This window comes from Chlorocebus sabaeus, chromosome 20, assembly GCF_047675955.1.
Source record: "Chlorocebus sabaeus isolate Y175 chromosome 20, mChlSab1.0.hap1, whole genome shotgun sequence".
NCBI lineage: Eukaryota > Metazoa > Chordata > Mammalia > Primates > Cercopithecidae > Chlorocebus > Chlorocebus sabaeus.
This window is the reverse complement of record NC_132923.1, coordinates 92,184,285-92,194,104: the sequence shown is the minus strand read 5'-3', so window position 1 is coordinate 92,194,104 and position 9,820 is coordinate 92,184,285. Positions and strand designations below refer to the sequence as shown.

Genomic DNA, 9,820 nt, shown 5'->3' with positions numbered 1-9,820 from the left:
CAGGAGGAGGCCGAATGCCTAGGCAGATAGGGGTGGGTGCCCAGTGAAACCCCACCTTCAAGTCAAAAACAGCCTGAAGTCTGAAAGACCAATTGCTGGTCCTGGATGAAACCCACAATCCAGAATGAGAACTTCTGTTTCTTTTTGTCTACCCTTTCCTGATTGATTCTTTTTGAATAATGTCTTTTAACCAACTGAATGTTGCCTTTTCCAGTACTACCTATGGCCTGCCCTTCCCCCATTCTGAGCCCATAGAAGCACTGGACTCAGCCATATTAGGGGAACTTTCCCACTTTCAGGTAGGGGGACCACCCCCCAAGGCCACCAAAAGCTGTTTTATCACTCGGTAAAACCCCACCTTGCTCACTCTTCAATTGTCAGTGCCTCCTCATTCTTCTTGGGCTCGTGGGATGAGAACTCCAGAACCAGTGCTTAAGCTAGACTCCGCCAAGTGGGCTGAGTGGGTGGGTCGTCTCCTGCAGCAAGTAAAGGCCATGTCCTGCAGCAGGTAACCTGGCGAGTGAGACCTGGTAGGGCATTGCTAGCCGGAGGTCCCCAGCTTGCAAAGTCACCAAGAAGAAAATCTTGAATCATAGGAATGGAGAAGGGGAGCTAATGCTCCAAGCACCTTCTCCCAGGGGGAGGGGCCTGGTAAAGGGGAGATCTTAAGGGTTCTTAGGGCAGGTAGGTGGAGACTGGGTTGAGGATTTCTGGAAAAAGGTAGGTTCTTCCAGGAGGGGCTGGAGTGTGCATAGTCTTTGTTTTTTTGTTTTTTGTTTTTTTGGGTTTTTTTGTTTTGAGGCAGAGTCTTGCTGTATCGCTAGGCTGGAGTGCAGTGGCACCATCTCAGCTCACTGCAACCTCGGCCTCCCGAGTAGCTGGGACTACAGGCGCGCACTACCATGCCCAGCTAATTTTTGTATTTTTAGTAGAGATGGGGTTTCACCATCTTAGCCAGACTGGTCACGAACTCCTGACCTCATGATCTGCCTGCCTCGGCCTCCCAAAGTGCTGGGATGATAGGCCTGAGCCACCACACCCAGCCTTTTTTTTCTTTTTTTTTTTGACAGGGTCTCACTCTGTTGCTCAGGCTGGAGTGCAGGGGTGCAATCTCGACTCACTGCAACCTCTGCTTCCCAGGCTCAAGCAATTCTCATGCCTCAGCCTCCGGAGTAGCTGGGACTACATGTGTGTGCCACCACCACACTCAGCTAATTTTTTTTTTTCTTTTTTTGTAGAGATGAGGTCTCACTATGTTGTCCAGGGTGGTCTCCAACTCCTGGGCTCAAGTGATCCTCCTGCCTTGGCCTCCCAAAGTGCTGGGATTGTAGGCATGAGCCACTGTGCCTGGCTTGAGTGTGCATAGTCTTGTTTTTTCTTTTGAAGATTTCTCCTCTTCAATTCAGTCTCATTCAAGTTGGAGTGAGGCAGGGCTCCTGGTCTGGAGTCTCTTTTCTATCTGGCTTTACACCCTGCTGATTTCATCCTGTCTCAGAACTTTAAGTATCATTATAGGCCAATGACTCCTACATTTCTATTTCCAGCAAAATATTTCCACCTCATTGTGTCTAAAACTGAACTCCTAATCTTGCGCCACTTTCCCCCATTCAACTCATGGCAACTCATCCTTCCTATAAAACAAAACAAAATAGTGGAGTGCTTTTTGATGTCTGTCTTTAGCATCCATATCTATTAGATCTGTTGGCTTTATCTTCCAAATACATCCAGAATCCAACCATATCTCACTACCTCTATTGCTAATATTCTGGGCTGAGCCACTATCATCTCTCTGCAACGTTATTCTGCTTTTCTCCCTCTTCCTCTTCTCTTTTCTTTTTTTAAGATGAAATGTCACTCTGTCACCCAGGCTGGAGTGCAGTGGTATGATCTAGGCACACTGGCACTCACCACCTCCTGGGCTCAAGCAGGTCTCCTGCCTCAGCCTCCCAAGTAGTTAGGATTACAGGCTCCTGCCACCACGCCTAGCTAATTTTTGTATTTTTAGTAGAGACGGGGTTTCACCATGTTGGCCAAGGTAGTCTCGAACTCCTGACCTCAAATTATCCACTCACTTCAGCCTCCCAAAGTACTGGGATTACAGGCATGAGCCACCAGGCCCAGCCTATTATTATTTTTATTACTTTAGAGATAGGGTTTCACTATGTTGCCCAGGGTGGTCTCGAACGCCTGGGCTCAAGTAATCTGCCCACCTTGGCCTCCCAAAGTGCTGGGATTACAGGCGTGAACCACCGTGCCTGGTCAATACCTGTTCTCTTTTTAATATGACAGCCAGGGTTATCCTTTTAAGCTTCAGATTCTGTCACTGTGCTGAAACCTTGCAGGGCTCCCCACTTTGCTGAATGAAGGCCCTGGGTGCTCAGGTTTCCCTCTTCTGCCTCTGTCTCTCCTTCACTCTGCTCCAGGCACAATGGACTCCCTTGCTGTTTTTTTTTTTTTTTTTTTTTTTTTGCAATTGGCAAACAGGCTGGGCACGGTGGCTCACGCCTGTAATCCCAACACTTTGGGAGGCCAAGGCGGGCGGATCATGAGGTCAGAAGATCGAGACCATCCTGGCTAACACAGTGAAACCCCGTCTCTACTAAAAATACAAAAAATTAGCCGAGCGTGGTGACGGGCGCCTCTAGTCCCAGCTACTCGGGAGGCTGAGGCAGGAGAATGGCATGAGCCCGGGAGGCGGAGCTTGGAGTGAGCCGAGATCAGGCCACTGCCCTCCAGCCTGGGTGACAGAGGAAGACTCTGTCTCAAAAAAAAAAAAAAAATTGGCAAACAAGCTCTTGTCTCAAGGCTATTGTACTGACTGTTCACTCTGCCTAGAACTTCACCCCATATATCCACATGGCTCACTCCCCTACCTCTCTTCAACTCTACAAGAAGGCCTACTCTTTTTAAATTGCAATGCACACTACAACTCTCTACACTCATCATCTCCCTTCCCATCTTACTCTGTTATTTTTTTCCACAGCATTACCTTATTATGTTTATTAATTGTATGTCCTCCACCTGACTGTAAACTCCACGAGGACAGGGATACTGTTAGGACAATGCCTGGCATGCATGAATCAGTGACTGAGGTATTGTGAGGGAATAGTCCCTCCAAGTCCGAGGAAATGAAGTCAGATGGCAGTAATTCTCCAGGATGCCACAAGAGGGCATCACCAGCCCTGACATTGTTAGTCTAAGGCAGTTCTGCTTTCCCCGAACTTATTTTAAGCCTCAGCTTTCCTTTTTTTGTACCTACAGAGGAGAGAAGAGTTAACTATACATATATATGTTTCATTGTTATGTTTTCTTTAAAGTTAAATGGATTTCCTTTATTTATTTATTTATTTATTTATTTATTTATTTATTTATTTATTTATTTTGAGACGGAGTCTCACTCTGTTCCCAGGCTGGAGTGCAGTGGCGTGGTCTTGGCTCACTGCAACCTCCGCCTCCTGGGTTCAAGCGATTCTCCTGTAACTGGGACTACAGGCACGCGCCACCACGCCTGGCTAATTTTTTATCTCGGTTTACTGCAAGCTACGCCTCCCAGGTTCATGCCATTCTCCCGCCTCAGCCTCCCGAGTAGCTGGGACTACAGGTGCCCGCCACCTTGCCCTGCTAATTTTTTTGTATTTTTAATAGAGACGGGGTTTCACCGTGTTAGCCAGGATGGTCTTGATCTCCTGACCTCGTGATCCGCCCGCCTTGGCCTCCCAAAGTGCTGGGATTACAGGCAAGAACCACCGCGCCCGGCCTATTTTACTTTTTTGACAGAGTCTCTCTGTCGCCCAGGCTGGAGTGCAATGTCGCAATCTCAGCGCACTGCAACCTCCGCCTCCCGGGTTCAAGCGATTATTCTGCTTCAGCCTCCCTAGTAGCTGGGATTACAGGCGCCTGCCACCGTGCCCACGCCCAGCTAACTTTTGTATTTTTAGTAGAGACGGGGTATCACCATGTTGGCCAGGCTGGTCTTGAACTCCTAACCTCAAGTGATCCACCCGCCTTGGCCTCCCAAAGTGCTGGGATTACAGGTGTGAGCCACCGTGTCAGGCTGGATTTCCTGTCCTTTACGTTGCGATCAAGTCATTTTCAGTTTTTAGTCTTTTTTTTTTCTTTTTCTTTCTTTTTTTTTGTCATTTGGTTTTAGTTTTTAGTCTTGAAATGTTTTCTTTTGTATAATGGTAAAAAATAGTACCCCGGAATTTTTCTGGAAATTTTAATAATTGGGAAATCCAAAAATCTAGGAACCACTGGGCTAAAGTGATCATAACTTTTTTAAAAAATTTTTTTAAATAAAAAACCTTTAAAAACTAAACTGGCCAAGCGGGAAGCAGTGGCTCACGGGAGGCCGAGGTGCTTGAATCAGTTGAGGCCAGGAGTTCTAAGGCTGCAGTGAGCTATGATCGTGCCACTGCACTCCAGACTGAATGACACAGTGAGACCCTGTTTCTAGAATTAATTAAAAACAAAACAAAACAAAAACACTAAATCTTGGCAAGGTGGCTCCTGCTTGTAATCCTAGCACTTTGGGAGGCCAAGCCTGGCCAATGTGGTAAGGATACTAAGGAAGGAAAATCTCTTTAATCCAGGAGGCAGAGATTAGTCACTGTTCTCCACCCTAGATAATAAGAGTAAAACTACATTTACAAAAAAATAAGTGACACCTCGAATAACACTACGGTCTAACGTTAATGAAAAAACGAAATGCCACTTCATACACAACAACGAGTAAACAGGTTCAAGAATGTTATAGTATACAAATAGGTCTTTGTCTGACTTTTGAACATTCTTAGTTAGTCCCACAAACGTGGGACCTCAAAAAATTAGTTTAAGACTCGGAATTGTTCCTCTCCACGGAAATCTTTAGTAAAAGGCGAAAGATTTATACGATTTGAAGAGAAACCAGAGTATACCCGGCCATTGTTGCACACAGTCCTCGGGTGACGGTCACTACTAGATTAGCAATGGTTACTATTAACCCAAAGGAGCTAGCGACTTCTGTTTTTATCTCAGACAATTGTGTGAAAGGAGCTTCGTTTTTATGATAAAGGAAAAAGGGGAAAAAAGGGAGAATCTCCTTCTAAAGTAGGACGTGTTCTGTGTGCAATGCATTGTGGGTATGTAAATGACGCTGAGTCACCACCCCCCCCCCCCCCCCCCCCCCCCCGGTTTCCAGAAATACCCTAAATAGTTCGTTACTTTTTCTAGGCGTTGGGCCACCACCAGGGGACAGAGCAGAAGCCAGATTTTCAGAACTATAGATACCTGGTCTAACTAGAAAGTGACTATTTTGGGCGGATCACCTGAGGTCGGGAGCACAGGACCGGCCTGACTGACATGGAGAAACCCCGTCTCTACTAAAAAAAAAAAAAAAAAAAAAAAAAAAAAAAAAAAATAAGTACAAAATGAGCCGGGCGTGGTGGTGCATGACTGCAATCCCAGCTACTTGGGAGGCTGAGGCAGGAGATATTGCTTGAACCCAGGGGGTGAAGGTTGCAGTGAACCGAGGTTGCACCACTGCACTCCAGCTTGGGCAACAAGAGCGAAACTCTGTCAAAAAAAAAAGTGACCTTATTTTATAATTGGCACTTAAAGTAAAAAAAAAAAAAAAAAAAAAAAGAGCCTTAAAATAATTGTGTTCACACAGTCATTTACCAAAAATTTATTGAGTACTAGGAAATCCTGTGCTAGGAGACAGGCACGTGTGATGAGCGCTGATAATAGAATGTTCAGTGAGTGACACGTGCCAAGCATGAAAGGATCCAAAGAAGTAGGGTGGTGATAACATTCTAGGCAGAGGGACACCCTAAGCAGTGTGAGCCAAGTGGTGACAGGGCAAGTGGCTAAATGACAGGGACCACATCTTGATGGACCTTCCATACCAAGCTAACTTGGATTTACCTTAAGGACAATGAGGAGTCACTGAAAAGCTTTAAAGGAGAATATGATCAGATTAGTGCTTTTTTTGTTTGTTTGGTGTGGTTTTTTTTTGGAGACAGGGTCTCACTCTGTCACCCAGGTTGGATGGCAGTGGTGGGATCATGGCTCACCACAGCCTCGATCTCCAGGCTCAGGTTCAGGTGATCCTCCCACCTCAGTCTCCCAACTAGCTAGGACTACAGGTATGTGTCTTCACGCCCAGCTAATTTTTGTATTTTTTATATGGACAAGTTTTTGCTGTGTGGCCCAGGCTGCTCTAGAACTCCTGAGCTCAAGTGATCCTCATGCCTCAGCCTCCCAAAGTGCTGGGATTACAGGCGTGAGCCACTCATTGCGCCTGACCAGATTAGTGTTTTAAAGCATCATCAGCATCAGTTCCTGTTACAGGTGAATTGTGTCCCCCACCTCCACCCCACCCCCAAAATTCATATATTGAAGTCCTAATTCCCATCACCTCAGAATGTGACTTTGTTTGGAAAAGGATCATTGCAGATGTAATATATTAAGATGAGGGCTCTAGAACTGCAAGACAACAAGTTTCTGTCGTGTAAGCCACCGGTTTTGTGGCACTTTGTTCAGGGATCCCTAGCAAAGACACCTATTGCACCTGGGTACTTCTTAGAAATGCAAATTATGAGACCCCACTCCAGACCAGATGACTCAGGAAGGAAAGAAAAAAATCTAGGCTAGGTCCAAGAGAAAAGGGACATAAAGAAGAGGTGCAGCAGAAGGAGCATGTGAAGGAGAAGAGGAAGGCAGGAGGGAAACCAGCGCACAAACCAAGGGCAGAAAGAAGTTGCAAGAAGGGGCCAGATGCGGTGGCTCACGCCTGTAATCCCAGCACTTTGGGAGGCTGAGGTGGGCGGATCACAAGGTCAGGAGATCAAGACCATCCTGGCTAACACAGTGAAACCCCGTCTCTACTAAAAATACAAAAAATTAGCCGGGCGTTGTGGCTGGGTGACAGAGCGAGACTCCATCTCAAAAAAAAAAAAAAAAAAAAAGTTGCAAGAAGGGGCTGGTCAGGCCAGGTGCCTAAAATCCCAGCACTTTGGGAGGCCAAGGCAGGCAGATCACCTGAGGTCCGGAGTTCGAGACTAGCCTGGCCAAAATGGTGAAACTCCATCTCTACTAAAACTACAAAAATTACCCGGGCGTGGTAGCGGGCGTGTGTAATCCCAGCTACTCGGGAGGCTGAGGCAGGAGAATCCCTTGAACTCAAAAGGCAGAGGTTGCAATCAGCCAAGATCGTGCCGCCACACTCCAGCCTGGGCGACAGAATATGACTCTGTCTCAAAAAAAAAAAAAAAAAAAAAAAAAAAAAAGCCTGGGTGTGGTGGTTCACGCCTGTAATCTCAGCACTTTGGGAGGACGAGGCAGGCGGATCACCAGGTCAGGAGTTCCAGACCGGCCTGGTCAATATGGTGAAACCCCACCTCTACTAAAAGTACAAAACTTAGGCAGGCATGGTGGCGTGCGCCTGTAGTCCCAGACACTCAGGAAGCTGAGGCAGAAGACTCTCTTTTTTTTTTTTGAGACAGAGTCTCGCTCTGTCGCCCAGGCTGGAGTGCAGTGGCTGGATCTCAGCTCACTGCAAGCTCCACCTCCCGGGTTTAGGCCATTCTCCCGCCTCAGCCTTCCGAGTAGCTGGGACTACTAAAAAAAAAATAAAGAAAAAAAGAAAGTACTGGTCACCTATGTCAAATGAATGGTCAAGTGAGATGGGGACTACAAACTCCACCAGATTTTTTTTTTTTTTGAGACACCGTCTCGCTCAGTTGCCCAGGCTGGAGTGCAGTGGCGCGATCTCGGCTCACTGCAAGCTCTGCCTACCGGGTTCACGCCATCCTCCTGCCTCAGTCTCTCTCAAGTAGCTGGGACTATTAGGCGCCCGCCCGCCACCACGCCCGGCTAATTTTTTGCATTTTTAGTAGAGACGGGATTTCGCAACGTTGGCCAGATCAAGTGACCTGCCTGCCTCAGCCTCCCAAAGTGCTGGGATTACAGGCATGAGCCACCATGCCCAGCCCATTATGCTTATTTCAGACTGTCAGATCTATTAATTCTGCTTCCTGTAATACCAGTTTCTGGCCAGATGTGGTGACTCAGGCCTGTAATCCCAGCATTTTGGGAGGCTGAGGCAGGCGGATCACCTGAGGTCAGGATATTGAGACAGGCCTGGCCAACATGGCAAAACCCCATCTCTACTGAAAATACAAAAATTAGGCCGGGCACAGTGGCTCATATCTGTAATCCCAGCACTTTGGGAGGCCAAGGCAGGCGGATCATGAGGTCAGGAGATCGAGACCATCCTGGCTAACACGGTGAAAACCCGTCTCTACTAAAAAATACAAAAAAAAATTAGCCAAGTGTGATGGTGGGCACCTGTAGTCCCAGCTACTCGGGAGGCTGAGGCAGGAGAATGGTGTGAACCTGGGAGGCGGAGCTTGCAGTGAGCCGAGTTTGCACCACTGCACTCCATCCTGAGCGACAGAGCAAGACTCTATCTCAAAAAAAAAAAAAAAAAAAAAAAAATTAGCCAGGTGTGGTGGTGGGCACCTATAGTCCCAGCTACTCAGGATTCTGAGGCAAGAGAAACGCTTGAACCCAGCAGGCGGAGGTTGCAGTGAGCCAAGATCGTATCACTGCACTCCAGCTCAAAAAAACACTCCGCCTCAAAAAAAAACAAAAACAAAAATCCCAGCATTTTGGGAGGCTGAGGCAGGAGAATCATTTGAACCTGGGAGGCAGAGCTTGCAGTGAGCTGAGATCACGCCACTGCACTCCAGCCTGGGTGACAGAACGAGACTCTGTCCCAAAAAAAAAAAAAAAAAATTAGTTTCTCAGTTTGTCGTTTTCCTATTATTGCAAATGTGTCCCCCTTTGACTTCACATCACCTTGGGGGCATCAGTGATTGTGACAGGGGAAAACTATAGCCCAGAACCCAGGATACATAGTATAGGAGGAGGTACTGGATTATGTTTAAAGTCAGGTCTGTTCCTACCTGGCCAGGCTAGGGCGCTGAGACAGTGCTGCTGGTTTTCTGCCTCATAGTGGCAATGGGGCAGTTAATGACCCACAAGGGCCTTGAGGGGTAAGAGTGGCATGTGGAGGAAGGGTCAATGGTGAGCACCACTAAAGAGCTCTCCCTCAGCCTCCCCCGCATGTCAGGGTATCTGACCCTCTTCCACTCTGGCTGCAGTCACAGGCTCCCCACAACTGGCTCCTGGCCACCTTCTTTTTCTTTTGAGACAGAGTCTCACTCTGTCGCCCAGGCTGGAGTGCAGTGGCGCAATCTCAGTTCACTGCACCCTCCCCCTCCCAGGTTCAAGCAATTCTCCTGCCTCAGTCCCCAAGTAGCTGGGACTATAGGCATGTGCCACCACACCCGGCTAATTTTTGGATTTTTATTACAGACGGGGTTTCACTGTGTTAGCCAGGATCTCCTGACCTCGGGATCCACCCGCCTCAGCCTCCCAAAGTGCTGGGATTACAGGCGTGAGCCACCGCGCCCGGCCTTTTTTCTGTTTTTTTGTTTTGTTTTGTTTTTGGGATAGAGTCTCTGTCGCCCAGCCTGTAGTGCAGTGGTGCAATCTCAGCTCACTGCAACTGGCAACTCCCGCCTTCTGGGTTCAAGCGATTCCTGTGCCTCAACCTCCTGAGTAGCTGGGATTACAGACGTGTGCCATCACACCCAGCTAATTTTTGTATTTTTAGTAGAGATAGGGTCTCGCTATGTTGGCCAGACTGGTCTTGAACTCCTGGCCTCAAGTGATTCTCTTGCCTCAGCCTCCCCAAGTGCTGGGATTACAGGTGTGAATCACCACGGCTGGCCCACCTTCTTTTTTTTGTTTGAAACAGGGTCTCGTTCTGTTC

The 9,820-nt window shown here is 47.6% G+C and overlaps 1 non-coding gene across 1 annotated transcript; it reads right to left on the bottom strand.

Moving 5' to 3' along the window:
* Positions 1–4,798: 4,798 nt before the first annotated feature.
* On the bottom strand, positions 4,799–4,914 carry LOC119626543 (U5 spliceosomal RNA). Its single transcript, XR_005242695.2, has one exon. It is a non-coding gene; the product is annotated as a U5 spliceosomal RNA (small nuclear RNA).
* Between the last annotated feature and the right edge of the window lie 4,906 nt (positions 4,915–9,820).